The sequence below is a fragment of the Pocillopora verrucosa genome, chromosome 11, assembly GCF_036669915.1.
Source record: "Pocillopora verrucosa isolate sample1 chromosome 11, ASM3666991v2, whole genome shotgun sequence".
NCBI classification, from domain to species: domain Eukaryota; kingdom Metazoa; phylum Cnidaria; class Anthozoa; order Scleractinia; family Pocilloporidae; genus Pocillopora; species Pocillopora verrucosa.
The window spans coordinates 2,589,823-2,611,118 of record NC_089322.1 but is presented as its reverse complement, the minus strand read 5'-3'; the positions used below and the strand labels follow the sequence as shown (position 1 = coordinate 2,611,118).

General features: G+C 37.3%; 2 long non-coding RNA genes across 7 annotated transcripts; both read right to left on the bottom strand.

Annotated features, from left to right (window-relative positions):
* Positions 1 to 3,522: 3,522 nt before the first annotated feature.
* Positions 3,523 to 14,916, bottom strand: LOC136284285 (uncharacterized). 6 transcript variants are annotated; one of them, XR_010719115.1, is made up of 6 exons: positions 14,688 to 14,916; positions 14,426 to 14,540; positions 7,547 to 9,051; positions 6,203 to 6,293; positions 5,876 to 6,105; positions 3,523 to 3,996 (listed from the first exon to the last, which is right to left on the bottom strand). It is a non-coding gene; the product is annotated as an uncharacterized lncRNA (long non-coding RNA). The 6 variants fall into 6 exon arrangements; XR_010719114.1 differs by having other exon boundaries at positions 5,876 to 6,293; positions 7,547 to 7,895; positions 8,407 to 9,051; XR_010719113.1 differs by having other exon boundaries at positions 5,876 to 6,293; positions 7,547 to 8,555; positions 9,002 to 9,051.
* A 2,676-nt stretch (positions 14,917 to 17,592) lies between these two features.
* Positions 17,593 to 21,296, bottom strand: LOC136284288 (uncharacterized). The gene is made up of 3 exons (XR_010719120.1): positions 21,111 to 21,296; positions 20,329 to 20,426; positions 17,593 to 17,746 (listed from the first exon to the last, which is right to left on the bottom strand). It is a non-coding gene; the product is annotated as an uncharacterized lncRNA (long non-coding RNA).

Below are 21,296 nucleotides of genomic sequence, written 5' to 3'. Positions count from 1 at the left end.
TTCTAACGACAGCGATCATACGCTACTACATGAGGCAATTTAAGTCAAAACTGGAGCAATGAAATGCTTCTTCGCAGTGGAAGTAATAGATTACATGTCCGATTCTTTGTTGTGTTCGATGCACATGGTCCTTGTGTGCATAAATATTCGCTTCTTTCACATTGCCAGGGGGGCGCCCTGAACAGAGACTTCCGCAAGGCACGAACTGAGAAACGTCGAGCTAGTAGTATGGGATATAGCGGTACGAAACCACTTTGAAAAATTGATCTCTTAAAAACGCCAACTCTCTATACTACTTTCCATTTTATGGAAGCAAAAGATAGATGTAAAAGATAGAAATAATTTTTTGGATATAAAAGATTGAAATACTCTCATTGCATCATTTTATAATATCAAAGCGTTGGAATATTGTGGGAGACTAACGATATGATCTCACTGCATTTTTCCACTGGCTTTGATGTACTCTATTCTTTTTCTTCTACTCACTATTAACTCCGATCTCACAATCAATCAACCCAAATCACCTGTCATATTTCTGTACTTCCGTCACGAACCTATCAACAAATTCAATGTAACGCTTCGGTCACGACCGCCACTTGTGGGAATAAAATCTCCCAAGAAGGACAGATTTTCCTTTGAGTAACTACAAAATAAAGAGAAGCGTACTTTTGATTCATTGATCCACTTTATTTTTAGTCGTAGATACGCGAAGCGTAGAAGCGATTATTCTTAGGAGTCAGAATATGCAAATTTGTCACTCACTCAGACGTAAACAGGTCGATATGTCAACGGCAGACCAATTGATATCGACTTTCCGAAATAATACCGGGACGCGTCTGTCGACTTTCCGAAGTAAATGCCGCGACGGTGAATTAGAATTGTTCTTTTCTTCGAGAAAGTTTCGACGTATACTCGTCGCAGTAAGCATGTGGTAGTAAGCTGTGTAGACGCTGAATGCGAGGAGTCTTTGACCCCTCGAGACGTTTGCCCGTCGATCCTCCAAGCTCATAGGGGGTTTATGAATAGTGAACCTTTTACGAGTGAATCTTATTAGCGACACTTTGATCGAACTCACGAGGGAACCTATGAGCACTCGAACATAAGGTTAAACAGAGACATTAGAAACATGAGTAGCATAACCAGTCCATAATATCCAACCAAAACACTCTTGTGGCCAAGCCGAACGAAACGCAGTCAGAAGACTGATCTGGTGGTCACAGAAATCATACAGGATCGAAGAAGTAGGTCAAAGTCCAATCGTATCAGCAAAGGCGTCCGTCGTGATAGTGAACCATCAAGATTACCGTGGAAGAAAATTCTGAACTTACTGAACTAGAGTGAAGCAATTAAGAGGTATGCAAGGTCTCATATTGTGCAAAGTTTACTACATTCGTCGGCGTTGAAAACGATTCTATCGCTTGATTACCATAACTATCTTAAAACCAGAATGTTTAGAGGCAAACCAGTTGGAATCACTCGTGCATAAGGTTTAAGGTTGTATTTTGCTATTGGTCATGTTTATATTTTCAACAAGAACTGCAAAGCATAAAAAGACGTGTGAAGTATCAGTTATTTTTCATGATGAATTTGTACATGTTGTTCAATGTTATTTAATAAAGTATAAGAAACGAAATCACAAGTATTTTGTTTCAAGGGCAAAGTTACTTACAACAGGAGATATCGAGTTAAACGCTGGACCTGTTACTCAAGGAAATAATCCAAACCATCTTAATTAATTTTACAATCTCGATTAGCTCAACATGGCTTGAGAATATCAGATGTTCGTGGTGCAAGTGATTGTTTCTTAAGAGTTGTGTTCCATCAGTTGTATGGTAAACCTAACTATCACATGAATGTTCGTAGCACTGGTGTTCAATATATCACAAACAATCCAGAAAGATTCATCAAAAGTAGTACAGACTATTCATGGTCAAGGTATTTAGCCAACATGTCACACCAGGGTACATGGGCTAATACACATGTTATACAAGAATGGAGCAAGTTATTCATTCACAACCTGAAGCACATTCATACAAATTTTATGTCAGAAATCTGCTATAGTATACGATTTAACGGCAAAAAGTGAAGTTTAAGGAATGGTGTAGGTCAAACAATAGCCAAAATGTGAATTCTGATTGTCCATCCAACATCACCCCAGCAGTTCAAGGTAATTCTGAGTAGTTTCAACTCTATCCGAGGGTTACCCACTGGCTGCCTATGTTTACTTGTAAAAGTGAATGTTTTTGTAAAGAGGAATTTTCTTATCTTCAAAACTCATTCAAACGTAATGTACCCACGATTTATTCACAGTTTCCTTTGATTTCACATTTGATCATTTCTTGTGAACACATAAAATGATGCCTTTCTAGTAACCCCTACAGTCATCAAAATATCTTCACAAAAGACAGATCCTGATTGGTTTATAGATCCTCTAACAACAGAGGAACTTTGGAGACAAAATTATGCTTAATAGGGTAGTTGGGGGGGGGGGAAGCATCTCTCACACAAGTTCACTGCGTGGCATGGGCAGTTACAGGCAGTTCAGGTGTCAATGGGAGCAGAGCAAGTTCCTTGTATAGTTGCACAACAACCAAGTTTGTTCAAATGGAATATCAGGTTACAGCTGCTGGACAACTAAGCTTAATTAAATGGAATAACAGGTCACATAAATTTTTCCTACACTCTACCAACTGAATTTGAATAATTAACCCTGATCAGGTAAATGTAGTCTGTGTGGGAAGGTTCTTAACCCTTCAACTCCCAAACCAAATTCTTAATTCTCCTTACTGTCAATCATACAACTGTTATAATGTTGGTTCAGAGAATTGAGGGTTGGATCAACTGATTATCCCCAAATTGATATTTTTCTTTTTTTTCATCACTTATTTGCTTGATATTGTATTGATACTGTAAGGAGAAATTGTCTTGGTCACTCATGGGAATGAAAGGGTTAAGAGGGAAATAGGGGTGAATGGGAAAAAAAAAACACTATTTTCTACAGTGCCTTTTTAAAGTCTGTTTGTGACTGACAAAACCGCTAACCGTTCACCTGAAAACCATGTGATCCCCAGAAGAGCCTCCAACCCCCTTCCCTTGATGATAAAATGATAACTGGTTGCATATCATTTAAGTGTTTGTGTCTGGCCCTAACTTGACCCTTTAACACCCAAGATCTCATAAGTGATTCTCTTTACTGTCTGCCATATAGTTCTTGTTATGTTAGTTTGGAGAATTTGGTATTAGATCAAGTTATAATCCCTTAATTGATATTTTTCTTCACTCTCATCACTTGTCTACTTGATATTGTAAGGAGAAATTCTGTCTTGGTCACTCATGGGATTTAAAGGGTTAGACACTTGATGTTATTGAAAATTGTCATCTATCAGAAAATCTCTAAACAAAATGTAAAAGGAGGAGTAACATAATGGTCACTTTTGATGTTAAAAGTGACAAATCTCCCAAGAAAAACAGATTTTCCTTTGAGTGACTACATTACAAAGAGAAAGGTGATTTGGATTCATTAACACACTTTTATTTACCTTTCATTTTAATAGCTAAAGCCAAAATTCACATTTCAAAATCCCAATACTGAGATTAAAGCATGATCATTGCTTTATGTTGCATGCAGCTCTTTCCTTGAGTAGAGTGGTTCAGTGTCTTTATTGAATGAAGATGTAACCAAATTTCTTGATATTTTTGTCTCTGTTGTCTGCACTCCACAAAGCTCTGTATCCACACACATTTTCGTATCCTGATCCTCCTTCACCAGATCCGATTCTGGAATCTGGGGAATTGCAATCATCTTGTTCATTGCCAATGACACTTATCTGTACCCTGCTGAATCCATTACCTGCTACATGTGAATTGAACCCTTCATGCCATGGCATATCTTAGTGAAGGAAGTGCTTCAGTAGGTTGGAAACAGGGTCTCCAAGTGATCCAATCTGGTGACTCCATTTTTGAGAGACTGAAGACCTGAAGGTAACTGAAGGTTTCCTGCAAGATAAGGAAATTTTCAACTTAGCATCCATTACATTGGTATTACTTCACTTTGTTCTATGAGTGGTCCAGCAAACTTGCACTAATCTCTCACCCTGTCAGATGCGATACTTAACCCAATCATGATTTAACCCTTAAACCACTAAGAGCTGACTAGCATCTAATTTCTCCCAACATTATCAACCCTTGTTCATGTGATTTGGTCAGAGAATGAGTATTTCAACCCCAAAATGGTGTACAAAAGAACTTTACACTCATTAAAGTTGACTCTTTCCATCTCTCTTAACCCTTTCACTCCCATAAGTGACCAAGACAGAATTTCTCCTTGCGATATCAATACAATATCGAGCAGATAAGTGACAAAAATAAAGAAATATATCAGTTAGAGGATTAGTAGTTGATCCAATACCAAATTCTCAAAACTAACATCACAAGAACTGTATGGTAGACAGTAAGGAGAATTACTAATGAGATCTTGGTGCAAGATCTGAACTTAAAGGTGAAATGATTGACAAGTTGACTCTGACATACAATCAAACTCGCCAAGCTGTGATTACAAGGGAATTGATTGAGATCATCTCAGGAGCTGCTGCACTGAATTAGATTGAGAACTTTTTATGAAAATGATGTCTTAAGTAATGTTTGTAACTGTTGAAATAAAGAAGCCCTTGGAGGTGTGTTTCCATCCTTGACAAAATTTGGTCTTGAATTGTACTCACAATAATGCGTATCGAGTCGTCTCAACTAAGGACAACTAAGCTTATTCAAGTGGAATTCCAGGCTACAGCTGCAGGACAACTAAGCTTATTCAAATGGAATATCAGGAGACATTGTACATGCATTTTTTCCTACATTCTACTACTTGAATTTCAATGATTAACCCCTATCAGGTAAATGTGGCTTGTGTGGTGAGGTTCTAAAGAAGGGAATGGGGGTGAACGGGAAAAATACAAAAGAAAAAACACTCGATTTTCTACAATGCCTCTATAGTCTGTTTGTGAATGACAGATCCCCTCACCGTTCACCTGAAAACCATGTGATCCCCCCAAAAATCATCTCAGCCCCCCCTCTTGGCAATAAAATATTAACTGGTCACTAATATTATCATGGTCTGCTATTTATTTCCTGTAATTTAAGTGTTTGTGTCTGGCCCTCACTTTAAAACTTGATTCAATTAAAAATTGTCAACTACCATACAGTCTGTGGATGAAATGTTAACCCATTAACTCTCAAGATCTAATCATCAATTATTCACTCTAGCTGCCACACATTTCTTTTTAAGTTAGTTGTGAGGATTTGATGCTAGATCAAGATAACAACTTCTACCAGATAAGTTTGAGTATTCTCATTACCTAATTGTCTGACAATTTATGGATATTATAGGGAGAAGTTACATGTTCATCACTTCTGGGAGTTAAAGGGTTAAAGGAAAAGTGATAAATCTCCCAAGAATGGCAGATTTTCCTTCATGTAACTACAATACAAAGAGAAACCTGTTTGAATTCACTGACCCACTTTTACTTTCCCTTCATTTAACAGCAAAAGCAAAAACCCATATTTAACCCTATAACTCCCACAAGTGATTAACAAGTAACTTCTCCCTATAATATCCAGTCATTATCCAATAAAAAGTTAATGAGAATACCCAAACTTATCAGGTAGAAGTTGTTATCTTGATCTACCATCAAATCCTTACAACTAGCTTACAAAAAAATGTGTAGCAGCTAGAGGGGAGAATTGACAATTGGATCCTGGGAGTTAAAGGGTTAAAATTCCACCTGAAATTAGAGCATGATCATTACTCCATGTTGCATGCAGCTTTTTCCTGGAGCAGAGCAGTTCAGTGTCTTAAATAAAGAAAAATGTATCCAAATACCTTGATATTTTTGTCTCCATTGTCTACCCTCTACAAAGCTCTTTTTCCTCATGCATTTTCATATCCTGATCCTCCTCTGCCATATCCGATTCTGGAATAAGGGGAACTGCAAAGGATGTGCTCCAGTAGGTTGGTAACACAGTCTCCAAGTGATCCAATCCTGTGACTCCATTTTTGGGAGGAACTGAAGATCTGGAAGACCACGCTTTTGAATCGTAACTGAAGGTGTCCTGCAAGATAAGGAAATTTTCAACTTAGTATCCAGTGCATTGGTATCGCTTCACTTTGCTGTATGAGTGGTCCAACAAACTCACATCAATCTCTCACCTGGTCAGATGTTATACTTAACCCAATCATGACTTAACCCTTCAATCACTGAGAGCTGACCAGCATCTGATTTCTCCCTACATTATTAACCCTGAATCAAACAGGAAGGTTATGAGAATAAAGGAAATGATCACCAACTTAAGAAGCTCTTGATCGCTGAACAAATTATTCTTGTATAAATAGAATATTATGGACAATGTACATTGTGATGTTAGGGTCAAGTCTTCCTGCTCTTTGAAAAGTAAACTTTGTTTGTGTCTTGATTTAGAGTTATTATTTAGTCATTGTGATTGTTTTTTGTGATTACTTTAAATACTCAATCAAAATGTGCACCACATTTAAGAGTTACTCTCATATCAAAGTCACAAAAGGCTGAGCCATGAGCTTAAGAAAATCTCAGAGGACATCCTTGTTTATAAAAAGTGCCATATAAAGTGCCACAATATCTTTACTGTATTAAGACTAGGAAAGCATTTTGACCAGCTGCATTTTATCTAGGATGGCTTAATGTGATCTCCTCTAAAACAAAACAAAAACTGACTCTAAAGGGCATGTAAAACAGACAAGAGTGGGCAAAATTAGAGGGAAGACAAATTTAGTATCAAAAATGTAAAAAAACTATGCCCCCATTAAGACCAGTCATAATTTATTGCCTTAAGTTTCTTTTGAAAATTGAGAGTAATGCATTATTTAACAGATTCTTTATTATAAAACAAATAGAGAAGCCTTGACAGTGCTCTGTTCTTTTGTAAAGCACTTAAGAAGTGGCTTGAGAACTCTACCACTTCCTTCATGCTCTAGCAGCTTCCGACATGCTTCACAACAGAAATAGAGCACAGTCATGGCTTCTCTATTTGCTTAAGAAAGGGAGGACTATAAAAATTGACTGCTAGTGTAGGGGAAGAGATAGCAGATTTTTTGCCATAAGTAATGGAATTTAAGTAGCAAACCCCTGTGTGTGTTGGTATCGTTTTGGTTCCAATGTCATTAGTAGATATCATTGCTTTAGTATGATGAGAAAGAAAGCAAATTTCCAAGTTGTTCATTTACTTGAATCTATATATTGTCCAGTTGAAATCTACTGATCACATTCTTGTTTCTATGAACACTTCGAGGAAATAACACTTGCTGTCAAAAGATAACTGCTTTGTGAGATGTACTGGTAACCACTTGTGATGGATAATTATTTTAAAAGATTTTAAAGTCGAGTTTGATGCGGACCTTATTTAGTTTTACTTGCAAAGTAGTGAAATGGAAAATAAAAAGCATAAATCAGTCATGGCTATATGATCATTAGTGTGATGGGCTTATAACAAAGGGAACACTTAATGTGCGATTACCTACCTCCACCGATATCGCACAGCTCGTTCTTGTTCGTCATACATCATACGTTAGCAATTTCAAGGAGTTCTTTTAAACAGAAAGAGTCACTCTTCAATTGTGGGGCAGCTGCAATTCAGTGTTTTCAATTACATATTCAAAGTACTCTTAGTAGATACTTTTCTCCTCTTCGTGGGTCAGGTTCTCCCTCATGGATTAGATCACATCATCCAGGATTGGGTGAAGTAGACTATCTACTTTCCATGAAGCTCTGGGAGAAAGAATAGTTCATCCGGTCTTCCACTGATAGTGTCATGGCTACAGCCCCTTATTAAATGTGTGTACCAGTGTTGTTTCACTTTATCCAGGTCATCTTGAAGTAATTGAGCGAAAGAGAAACAGAGGCATGCCATTTGAATCTCATCTCCTGGGTTAAAGATTTCCTGTTCCATAGGGCACTTAATGAAGTTGATCCACCAAACAGACCTAATTCGTCTGTAAAATGCCCACCAGCCCTAAATCCTTTGGTTTGCCGGGGATGGCTCATACTTGTGCGCTTCTGCATCTTGTTGAAATGTACATTGCATAGTTACAAAAATGGCGCCTTAATTAGCAGGACAGAGCTAGTCCCAGGTTCCGATCGCTTTCAGTGACGGGTTTAGTTACCAGTACTTTGAAATTTTGATTTTGGTGTGTTTTACGCTTTAAGAGGATTTCTATCTTCATCAGACCAATCTTAAAAGGCTATTTTTATCAATTTGCTACAACCAACTGACCAATAGCAATTATTCTGTTTACAGTAATAGAATTATCCGCCTTTAGTAATGCATTAATAGAAGACTTTTCATTGAAAGCGTAGTCAAGGCCACTATGGCGATAATCACCTTCAAGCGAAAACCAAGACATCAGGTTCTTGCAATGTCAATAGAGCCTTCTCCCCAAAGGTATGCTTTTGACACTCAACCACCCTCCAGTCATGGAGTGTTAGCCTAGTGTCTGTGGTGTGAAAAGGGTACAAGCATAACCACCCATCCTGTAATGCAGGCAGTCAAATAAGATGAATAAGACAAGTCCCTTCTAGCTTCATAGAAAACTGCCAGTTGGACAAGGGGTCCAATAACATACCCACCCCTAGAGCTCTCCTTACAGAGCCATTTGCAACCCACCCATGGATAGTGGCTGGCTGCATGCAGGGTACTAAGCTTGACGTTAAGCCCTCTGCATTTTTATCGGCGAGTATGGCTTGATGGCGGGGTATGCTCCTAACCCTATCCATCAAGATTTTGCTGCCCCCCTCTCAGCCTACTGCTTTGGACTTTCAACCGCCCTCCAGCCACAGGGTGTTCACCCACTAACTGAGCTCTATCAAAGCATGAACCTGACTGTCAATCTTGCAATATATCGGGCATGTTTTTGCACTTCCTCACTCTTTGCTAATCTAATGGCCGCATACACTGGCAAAGCAAAATCTTACCATACCATTTAATTCCTCTTTGCAACATCTTCCCGCTCAAGTCTTGTGCAAGTTGCTACAAAAAAATCACATAAAAACAATCAAACTACATCAAAAATATAGCATTCAACCATTTCCTTCAAAGAAAACACTCTAAGTGGTCTCTTACAAGCCATTAAATTAAACCACTCGCACAAGTATAGACACGATAATAATTATATATTGCACACAGTTTTAAAAAAATGAAATTTAGAATACAATCATCAAAATAATAACTATGGCTTTTATTTATTTCAGTCACCTGAAATAAATCTTTGAGTTTAGAATTTTAGTCTGTCACGTTGCTTCCAACGGAGCCAGTACAGGATTGTCATGGAATTTAATTCGATTTTCAATCGTTAGGGATCGAAGATAGAAATACACTGCTTCGATTCAGAAATAGCCCCACAGTGATGTGAAAGATCTCAAACTTTATATGGGAGTACCACCCATCAGCAATCTTCTTCACTCGCTTTCAGTAAAAAACTTTTTAGTTAAAGCTGAGCGTGACAAAACAAGGCTTTGATTATTCTTAAAAGGAACGTCAAATTAAGCTGTAGAAGACCAATGCATTTATGGTCGATTTTCGCTCTATCATTCTGAGCGGTGAAGGGCGGTAAGATGGACATGGCATGCATGAAGTCTCTCTCTCTCTCTCTCATTATTTTCGTCTCTAGGAATATCAAACTAGCATACATAGCTAGGAAAATAGCTTTGATTCAACATGATGTCAAAGATACAGATATCGAATTTATGATCGACTTCTATCGTCATTTTATTGATTAAATTCCATTGCACCCAGCATTATCTCCTATATTCAAAAATTACATCCATTCTACTTCTAAGATTAGGGAAATTAGTTGTACTTGGGACATGGAACTTCAGTCAATTTGGCCAGATGACTTCATGATGGAGTTCAACTTGATCTGGAGTTAAAAACGCTCACAGCAACTGAACCATGTCGTTACAACTTAATGAAAATATATCAGTTGCATTAGCAAGGTATAGCTCTGTTTGTTTCTTGATTTGATAATCTAGTATCTAACGATTACATTGATTGAGCGGCTTCATTTTGACCGGCTTTTGCACTTTATGAGTATAATAACAAGTTCTTCATCTGATTTTGCCGAAACTTTGGATTTATATTCCATAAGCTTCTTTCTCGATGCGGTGTCTTTAGTTGCGGTCTTCATGTGGAAACATGGTGACTACCACGCGAGGTAAACGACGGCCACAGAGGAGGCATCTCGAGGAATCACATACGACTTTAACAAAACAGGTTTCATAATGTATAATTCGGCCCCCTCGTCGACGTCGACTTGGATCTGGAAAGGTACCCACAATAGAATTAAATAGGACATGGTACACGAGTCTAATCGGTCCGTGCCTTGAATCAATTTCCTCTCTCAGATTGCCATCTTGAAGATCAGCTACGAATGTATTGAAAACCCTCCGTAAGGATATGTTTGGACGAAATAAGGAAACGTCATCAACATCTGTACGGTAGGAATGCTTGACATATACATGCTCCCATTCTACTGTAATTTGATGGAGGCTTTCTATACACTCATGACAAGGCCAAGCAAAATTCATGGCCGAAACTATTAGTCTAGGGGCCAAGCCACTTTTCGGTACCAAACCGAAGGACAAAATCTAAGTGTTATCATGTGATTCTACTGCCTAGGGTGTTTTTCAATTTGTATGATAACCTTTGTGGATGAGTAGCTTTGATGGGGAATTTTCGATTTAAAATTTCGCCAAAAATGGCGCTAACATGGAAACGAGGCTCAGAATAAAATCCCTTAAATATATTGTCACGATCGTTTTATAAGATCTTTAGAGAGTAAAAAAGAGAAAAACATTTGTATTTTTTCCTCGGAGTTCTCAGAAGTAAAAATTTGTAAAAGGATTAATCGAAAAACAAGAAAAAAAACAACGTTGTAATTCACATCGCATCATGGGTAAATCCAAGATGGCGGCTATATTGTCACGATCGTTTTATAAGATCTTTAGAGAGTAAAAAAGAGAAAAACATTTGTATTTTTTCCTCGGAGTTGTCAGAAGTAAAAATGTGTAAAAATTGTAAGGAAAATCATAAGCGTTTCAAGGGTTGATAGGATGGGGTTTGCAATATTTCTCAGTCATCATCGAGACTCATTGAAATCAGGGGGTACTCAGACAGTTACACGGCAGCTATGAAATTTTGTGCAGTGGTCTTTTTGGTTTATCTTGCCATTGGTGCTGATGCAAGAGAAAGAAAAATTGCAAACAAATATTGGGCAAGTTGTCAAATCTTGAGTACTTGATAGTAAAGAAACAGGACTGCTGTAAAGTGGGTAAAGTTACAAGACTGTTACAAAGTCGAATAGAAATTTTATGCACTATTAGTATGTATGACCTTGAAAACGCAAGTTTAGATAAAGTGTTTAGTTTAAACTTTCTGGGAAACTGAAGTACTTCTTTAACACTCTTCCTTCCCGAGCAAAAATATAAACAATGCCAAAACTTCTCCCTACACTTCTTTCGTGCTCTAACCGCTTCCTGCGTGCTTTACAACAGAACCGAGCACAGTCGAGGCTTCGGCTCTATTTGTTAAATAGAGACCAATTTCTACTCAGTGTGCTTGAAGAGGATATTTAAACACAGACAATGATGACGAACCGCACATTATTCTAAATTTGGGAGAAGTTACTAAAACCGTAATTTAATAGGCCATTTCACAGTTGTGTACTTAGTTGCCAAGCCTTTGATTTGGAGTGAGGCTGAAGGTGACCTTGTTGTGATAGAGACCAGTATCTCGTTAGCATGATAACAGAGTAATTTGCATTTGAAAAGCAGCAAGGTTTGTATCACAACAAGGTCACCCTTAGCCTCATTCCTGTTCAAAGGCTTGGCAACCAAGCACACAACTGTAAAATGGACTATTCTAGAATGTAACGACTGATAAGAAATTTGACCTGAACAATTAGGAATTATTCTCGTATTCTATTTTTTTGATTGCCGATCCGAAGGCTGAAGCGAATTCACAACTGATTATTTCTATTTCGAGTAAAGATACTTTTGGAGAGTATTACGAGCCGATATTAATAAAATCACTTTTTGCAATTTTTGGCATGGTTTTGAATAAGATATGGCAGAAAACTGACCTATTTTGAAGTTTCTTAGTCAAGCAGGTAAAAGCTCTTACACAGTTTTACTGATCATTACTAACGAGGCAAGAAGAATTTTTGTCTGAACTTGCGGACAAAGTAACACTTTCACTGTGCAAGGTAATGATTAATTAGAGCTCTTCCTCGTCGGTCTTAAAATCTAACGGATTCTTAATTAGACAGTATTATTTGTTATATTGGGATGAACTAAGGAAAATATGCCAAAAAGGATCAAATAAAATTTCTCTCGACGTGGCACCAGGATTTTCCATGTAAAGGTAAGTGCTGGTGTTGGCTAGAAGTGGATGCGGAAGACAGCCTGGTGACTGTGAAAGTCACAACATTTAAGCTTGTGTTTCTCGGAAATTGTTGGCCGCCTCAGCAAGGGGCAGGGACCTTTCAATCGTTTGCTCGCAGTAGCGACTAAACGCTTTCTTCCCCAATATTTTTCAAAACAAATTTCACAGAAATTTTCGAAGTAAATCAGCGCTTGACATGCACCACATAAATGTTTCCTATTCCTATAACAATTTAAACTTCCACATTTTTTCTAAAAAAATTTAAACCTCTACATTATGATTTGCTGAGAGAAATCCAGTTTTCATGTAACACAATGCAGAAGAAATTAAGGTAATACAGATTAAACAATAGTTGATTTTGTGTATAAACAGACTCGGAAATTCGACCACTAAACACCAAAGTAATTAATACTAAGTTAGGAAGTTTGAGAGAAATACTCAATGTGAATTCTGCGAAAATTTCTGACCGCTGAGCGTGTGGTTCATTGAAGACCATGCCTGGTTAATTTGCATTTTATTTGCAGAATCTTGATTATGGAAATCTGTCTCTGAAGCCGTCCTTTAATTAACAAATAGGGAAGTCTTGACTGTGCTCTATTCTGCTGTAAAGCACGCAGGAAACGGCGAGAGCAGGAAAGAAGTGTAGGGAGAAACACGAGACGTAGTGCCTTACAACAGAACAGAGCACAGCCACGGATTCTCTATTTGTTTTAAAATACAGAATCCATTCAATTCCCCACGCATCACTTTCAATTTTCAAAACAAATTTTATTTTCAAAGCGAACAACAGTGTCATAAGCATGCTTCATACTCTCATAAAGCATGCTACAATGAACCAATCAGAATCCTTGCTAGCATGGTTCAAATAATTTAATTGGTTAAACAAGACTAAAGCTGTCAAAAATGTCAAACCATCAAAGTTCACAATTTGCAAAAGTTTACAAACTGAAATTGTTCCGCGCGGCAGGTCGACTTTAACACTTTTGCCTAAAGTTTTTTATTCTCTAATTCAGAATTTAAAGATGAGATATTCCTTAAATTCCGGACGAATTAAAACTCATAACAACTTGCGAGTTTTTTTCACATGGCAAGTAGATAACAAACTGCTCAAGGCCATGTTATATGTATAAACGACAGCCGAATTCACAGGAACATAAAGATTGCTCGGGATGACAGCCTCGTAATACTCGGCTTCAGTGACTGATGTGGCCTTCCTCTCAACGCATCGGAAAGGATATCAGAGTAAGCTCTTAGTTTTTCTGAGGCTTGCTTGACTGCGATGACCGGAGATCGCCATGATGATGTAGCCGCGATGGACCTCAACATGATCGCAGTCGCTCTGACACCGTCATGTAATTAGTATGAATTTAAACACTTATGCCAGTTTGGCTATATTTTTCATAATTCCTGCTTTGTTCTGTTTTGTTTTTGAACGCGAAACTATATATACTCTACAAGTTTGAGCTGTGTTTGATTTTTATTACCGTACGCAAGCTGGTAATATAACTGAGAGTGGAAACCTTCAAAACTCGGACTGTCCATTTCGTTTTCTAGCCAGAGAGAAGTCCCGGAAAAGGTCGGACATAGCACAATTTTGGAGATGGCGTGACAGCTTGAGCTCAGCTCTTTATGCTTTGTACTCTGATAGAGCACGCTCTTTCAACCAATGAGAGCGCGTTATATCCGAACTTGACAGAAAAGAGAAGAGCTCGAGGACTTGTCCGCTCTCGTCTTTGAAATATTCCGAAGGTTTTGTAAATTATTTTCACATATTCCCTCGGTCTTTAAAAGCTGAATTACTCTTGCTTATGTAATTCAAACTGCACCAGCTTCACTGTTCACCAGAGAAGAAAAAACTTAGTTTTTTCTGATATGCAATATACTGCATATGAGAATTACCTTAAACTTTATTTCATGTTTTCTTAACACGAATTTTTGTTGAATCGTGGCTACTTTGACATACCTTAATTTAAAATCGAAATTTCATCATTTAAAGCAGTCTTCGCTCAGATCATCGTGAAACGTTAACGACAGAGAAAAAAGAGGCCGCCGTTGACAACGTCATTGCTTCTGAAACCCTGTAAGAAGAAGTAAAACAAAACAAGTGAAAAGTTTTGCAAAGTATTTAAATTGACCAACTTTGAGTTAAAACAGAACAGAACTTCATACTACTGATTTTACATAAACTCACTTGACGGGAGAATAGAGTTTGATAAGAAACTTACAATAGAGATTCACTCCTGCTTGGACAGTTCTTTCCCCGAATTTTTATTTACCCTTTTTTTAATTTTTTCGAGTTTTGCCGGAACATGCCGAAACCCATTCAAGGGTTCAAGAGTTCCTGACAGAAATTAGAATGAAGTCGTAAAACCCACTCGCTATGTGCTAATGAGTATGTCACTAATTGCAATTGAGAAGGACAATTAAGAACAGTTGTGAACATTTATTGCAAGACATCTTCACCGCCAAATTTCCCCAGTGATTCCAAATCAACCGATGTTGCAAAGGGTAATGATTTTCGTCGGGTGGTGGTGCCTGTAAAGTAAAAAATCAGCGAAATATATTTTCCGTGTAATATTCTCGTGACACGCGCCAGTGATTTACATTCAAATGAATAGTGCAGGAGCTGGCGGGGCGAGACCACAGAGTGGAAATTATTTAACGAAATCATTAGATAAAATTACTTAACGAGATCATACGATGGAATAATTTAATGGAATCATTTGATGGGATCATTTTATAATATCAAAATGTTCGAATACCATAGGAGACTGACGCTTTGATCTCATATCATTTTCCCATTGCGTGACATTCTCGGAGAACAGGGAAGTCAATGATATAATAACACAGGGGCTTTCCCGCGGAAACGAGTCATCAGATTGCTATTTTTCTTTGGTCAAGTGGTAATCTCGAGAGATCATGTAATCTTTACAAATATATATAAAAGAATTTGAAAAAACGTTTTTGAAAACATGTCTCGATAGTTCTTCTGTCTTCTTCAGTTCTTATTAATGCAATTTAACGTGTAAATTTAAAATGCTCATTGGACAAAAAAAACAATAGAAACAAAACAATGTATGAAATTACAAGGAAAGTTTTAAACTAACATAATAAAGTTGATGATTGAGTGTAGGTTGCTCCCATTAAATGCGAATAGCTTCTTTGATTTTAAGTTGGAGAATTGTGGAAGCGTGATCTTAAATGCTAAAACATTCATCAGAACATAGCGTGCAACATTGTTGAGAATTTTCTGACGACAACCCAATTATCAAGAAAACATTTGATGATGCTGTGACAAGCGGATTCCATTATTGTAATAACCTAGCACATAACAATAATACAGAAACGAGATTCGTTTCGAGTGGAGTTAATGTCAAAAAATGATACGACGATCAAGATTATTTTACTCAGCTGAGGGTTCTTGATGATAGCGCCATCGATGTGTGTCCTTTAGTTGACAAATAGGACGAGAAGTATTCATAAAAATTCATCTCCAAATAATTGTTTTGATATCATCACCGTTTGGTGTTTTTATTCTACTTCAATATTGCATATAAAATTCTGATGTTCTTTTTTATTTGAATGTTGGTATATTTTTGTATTGTAATCTCATCATCATTAGTATTTGTTTTAAAATGAAATCGATGTTTATCATTCTTTTACGATCATCATTAATCTGAGGTAGCACACTCTCATTCTTTTAAAAAATCTCAAATATCTTATTTTTATCAATCGTTGTTATCTGCATGTTGTCCTTATTGCATTTATCAAAGATTACTTTCTGAATGTGATACTTTCGTTAATGAACTGAATTTTTTATAATTTTAAATTTGTTTTCGTTGTTATCGATGTACTCATTCACGTATTTATATCCTTGAATCAAATCACAACTTACTCATACAATTTCTCCGTTATCGGCTTCAAGTTTCATAGTTTTACAACATTGTTCATTTTTCACAGTATGTTCTTGAAGTTGCTCGTTACATACTAGACAGTAAATCTGTCTCAAGTTCTTTATCGATTTCATTGTTGCAATCCATTATTCTTATACTGCTATATGAGACTTTTTTAGATTAAAAAAAAATAACAATGCTATGACTCATTTCCTCCGGAAAGTCCCTTCTTTTTTGAGAATGTTACGCAATGGAAAAATGCTGTGAAATCATATCGTTAGTCTCCTATAGTATATAAAAATATATGGTATTCCAACGTTTTGATATTATAAAATGATTCTATATATGGAAAGTAGTATAGTGAGTTGGCGTTGTACAAGATCACTTTTTCGAAGTGATCAGGCACCGCCAGAAATAAGCAGAAATAGGTGAAATTCTGGGGCTCAGGTAAGATTTGGATATGCTGGTGGCTGGACTGCACGCGGCTGGGCTGCACCCCAAGGCACTAACCTTGACGTTAACCCCCCCCCCCCCCCCCCGCATTTTCATCGGCGAGCCGTTGCTTTACAGTACCGTGATGGAATTTACCTCAATTTTCAGCCCTTGGGGAACGAAGATAGTAATAAACTGCCTTGATTCAGAAATAGCCTTACAGTGTTGTAAGAGATTTGGAACTTTATGTGGGAATACCACCCATCAGCAATTGTTTTGTCTCGATCAGCTGTCATCGTGAAAAAACTGATTTTGCTTTCAGTAAAAAGTTTTTAGCTAAAGTTGAGCGAGACAAAAAGGCTTTGAAACCTAATTTTTTAGACTTCAAAGGAAGCCTCATCACCCTTCGCCTTCACTTGGAAATCTCTCAAAGAAGGATACTCATTGCAGTGGCTTTCACAAGGGAAGCATTTGAGAGAGAGTTGAAACAAGCCTCCTTACACGCCTAGAAATGTCATTTTTTGTGCATAACTTTATCATACTATCTTGAATGGGAAGTTTTTCCGTACGAATCTTTGCCTAACCGAATTTCGAACATGTCACTTAGATTGGTCTACATACTTCATTTAAAGAAATGACATTATCATATCCTCTGTTACAAGTAAGTTCCCTGAGAAGTATTTTCGACAGAACGAGTTATGCAAAATGTCTTCGGAATACGTTGAGATTAAATATATCAGTTATACTACGGTACTCTGATTCAGTAAGAAATTTATCGTACTTTTTGTTCCCGAAAGTTTTAGTATGATTATCCTCAGTTATCCATTTTCAAAAGTACTTTTCTCCCCAACCTTCCTCCATAGGATCAGCTTCCGTAAAAAGACTGGACGACTTGCAGAACATGATTTTGTTCTTTATTTGCAGAATGTCTACCTTCCAACATAGCTACCAAAGCTTAACTGGGAACATAGGAGAGATAAAATATACTTTTTGAGGAGCTATATCAAGATATATAGTTATTCATCCACATAACGCCTACGAGCATTCACTATACTCGTTTAAAATGTGCACGTACAATTACAAAATACTGAAAATAATGAAAATTACTGAAGTATAAAATACTATAAACAATCATATGCAGGGCACAGTAACAAATTCCTATTATGGTGCTTAGCGATAAATAAACGGTTCAAGGTTTAATTTGTCGATTATACTTCTAAAAGTATTCACATTACCAGCAATTATAGCATTGCATGGTAAAGTATTCCAGAGGTGGCTGGCTATAGATGCAAAGGAATTAAGGTGCCACTTGCTATAAAAGGAATTTTGCTCAAGCTTAGTGCCTGAGCCTCTAAGATTTTAATTGACTGTACGAAGTTTAAAGATATCTTTAATGTAACTAGGACCATTCGGATCAAAACATGAAAAAACCTCCTTTATTCCAGTGTACGTGTGTTAATTAATCTAAGAACACCATTATACGAAGTGGATTTCGGTAAACCTAATAACGTTCTGAGAATATAGTAACTTGCATCCCCTAATTTATCAGATAAAGATTTAGTTATTCCAATAAGTATTGGGGCACAATACTCAAGGCGAGGAAAAATAAAAGCCTTATATAATTGATTTATTACATGCATTGGAATAAAACCTCAAATTCTGCGTAAAGCGTTTGTCTTAACATATGCCTTATTAAGGTGGGGTTTTAAATGCTCCTTAAAGGTCAGGTTCGAGTCAATGATGGTTCCTAGTATCTTTAGAGAGTCTTTTATTTCCACAGGAGTATCACCTAGCCAAAGTTCGTACTTAGAAGGGGTTTGTTCCTATGACAAGAGCTTGAGTTTTCACAGTATTTATGGATAGATGTTTTACTGTAACCTATTCTTTAATAGCGTTAAGTTCCTTGTTAATGGTATAATGTAAAACCATAGGCGAGTGATCTGGTTAGTATTCAGTTGTATCATCAGCATTTAAGCGGAGAGACACGGTGGAGATGAAATCGTTCAAGTCATTGATAAAAATATTGAATATGAGGGGTCCAAGTAGAAATCCTTGAGGTACACCAGCTGTGATTGGTTACCACTCCGAAAAAACGTTGTAGAGTCGAACTCTTTGGCAACGACCAAGCAAATAAGACTTCATAACATTAATGGCATCTGTGTCAAATCCATAAGCTTTAAGCTTTGCAATTAGCAAATTATGGGAGATAGAGTCGAAGGCCTTGCTGAGGTCGATGTCTATATATGGCAACAATACCCTTTCTGTCATCAAGGCCTGCACGCCAGCCATCTGTGATTTTAATTAGAGCCGTACAGAAAGTGTGACCCTTCAAAAAGTCAAACAGCTTAGAAGAAGAATGCAGAGATATGACAGTGTGTATTTGGTCACGACTTTAGTAGATGGCTTTTCATTTAATTTTGCCAGAACTTTGGATTTATATTCCATATCTTTCCAATGAGGGATCTTCAGTTGTGGCCTCGATGTGGAAACATTGTTATTACCATCTTGGGTAAAACACGACGACAAAAATGAATACGGCATTTTGAGGTGACGCATACCACTTTCACACAACGGGTTTCATGATGTCGACGTCGACGTCGACGTCGATCTGGAAAAGTACCCTCAGGAAAATCAAAGGTGCAGTAATAAACGAGCCTTCTCGATCTTTTCGCTGAATTTTCAACTTCTTCTTTCAGAATTCCTTCCTTGAGCTTGGCTTTGAATGTATCGAAAATCCCCGGTAAAGAAATGTGGGAACGAAATAAGGAAACGCCATCAAAATCTCTACAGTAGAAATGCTTGTCATAAATATGCTCCTGTTCCATTTTCAATCGATTGAGACTTTCCATACACGCGTAACAAGGCCAGACCGAATTCATGGCGGAAAATTTTGTATAAAGCTTTGGAAATCTCCGAAGCTTTTTTTGACCGTGCGAGATTTGGATGCGAACATAGCACGAGCTTTCAGGGTGTCAACATGCAAAACAAACATGGCGGCTCGATACGATCCCACGACATGAACAAATATAAATTCTTTAAGAAATCGAAGAGTCCTAAGCGACACTTGTCCTGCTGTAGCTGACAGCAAGACACGGAGAATGTTTACGAACCGTGCATCATTCTAATTTCTGGGAGAAGCTACAAAAACCGTAATTTAAATCTAGAATGTAACGACTGATAAGAAAGTTGACCTGAGCAAAGTTGAATTATTCTCATATTCTATTTCCTGATTGCCGATCCAAAGGCTGAAGCAAATTCATATCTGCCAGATTATTTATATTTCGAGTTAAGAGAGTATTACCAGCCGATATTAATAAAATCAAATTTTTTAATTGTTTACGTGGTTTTGAACTAGCCATGGCAGAAAATTTGTTGGAAACTGAAAGATACGTTAATCACTTAGCTTGATTGAAAAAGTGATTTCGTTTATCTATTCATAACCAAACAAACATGTATGCGGCACGTGATTTATCGCCCCATGGTACTGACGTTGCGTGAGTGTTTTGAAAATGAAATATTCTTTAAATACACTTTGACATACCTGAATATCAAAACTTCATCATTTGATGCAGTCTTCACTAAGATCATCGTTAAACGTTGACGACGGACGAAAAAGACAACATGACTGCCTCTGAAACACTAAAATAAGAGCAAAAAAATCAAAAGTTTTGTTAAGTATTTAAACTTTGAATTAAAACAGTGCAGAATTTCATACAACTGATTTGACATAAACTCACTTGACGGGAGAATAGAGTTTGATAAGAAACTTATGAGATAAAAGAGAGTATGTTATAGTAGAGTAGGTTATATAGAGTAAAAGTAGTAAAGCTTTTATACGGGCCCAGGTGGTCCATGGTACCTGTGCTTAACTCCGGTTTTCTTAGCATGAAGTGGTTAGGAGTATTGCTACTCCCCTCTTGATGGGACGCTAGTCTATCGCAGGGTTACCCCCAGCACATTTGCTGGTACCCATTTGTACACCTGGGTGAAGAGAAGCACTGTGAGAGTAAAGTGTCTTGCCTAAGAACACAACACAATGACCCCGGCCAGGGTTCGAACCCGGACCACCCAATCCGGAGTAGAGCGCACTAACCATGAGACCACCGCGCCTCCACAGTCATATAGAGTAGAGTATGTTATAACATCACATAATAGAGAGCAATTGTGAAATAGGGTTTCTAGCACATTTTGAAATCAACCTTAATTTTAAAGGCAACTCATGAAGTAAACCTTGAAATCAAGGTTGATTTCAAAGTACAGTTCTTGTACATTTTGAAGTCAACCTTGATTTCAAAAGACAACTGAAATTTTTCACCTTCTGACCTGTGAAAAAGTTTCACACCCTCTTAATGTCTCATCTGTTAGTTCCAAAAGTGTCCATGAGCGAACGTGTGAATATCATCATCTTCAATGATCCTCCTGTCGTCGTTTTCTGAAAGGGCAAAATTTTTTGATTGTCTCAGTGAAGATTTCATGCGTATCATATGTATTATTTTATTTTCTTATGAA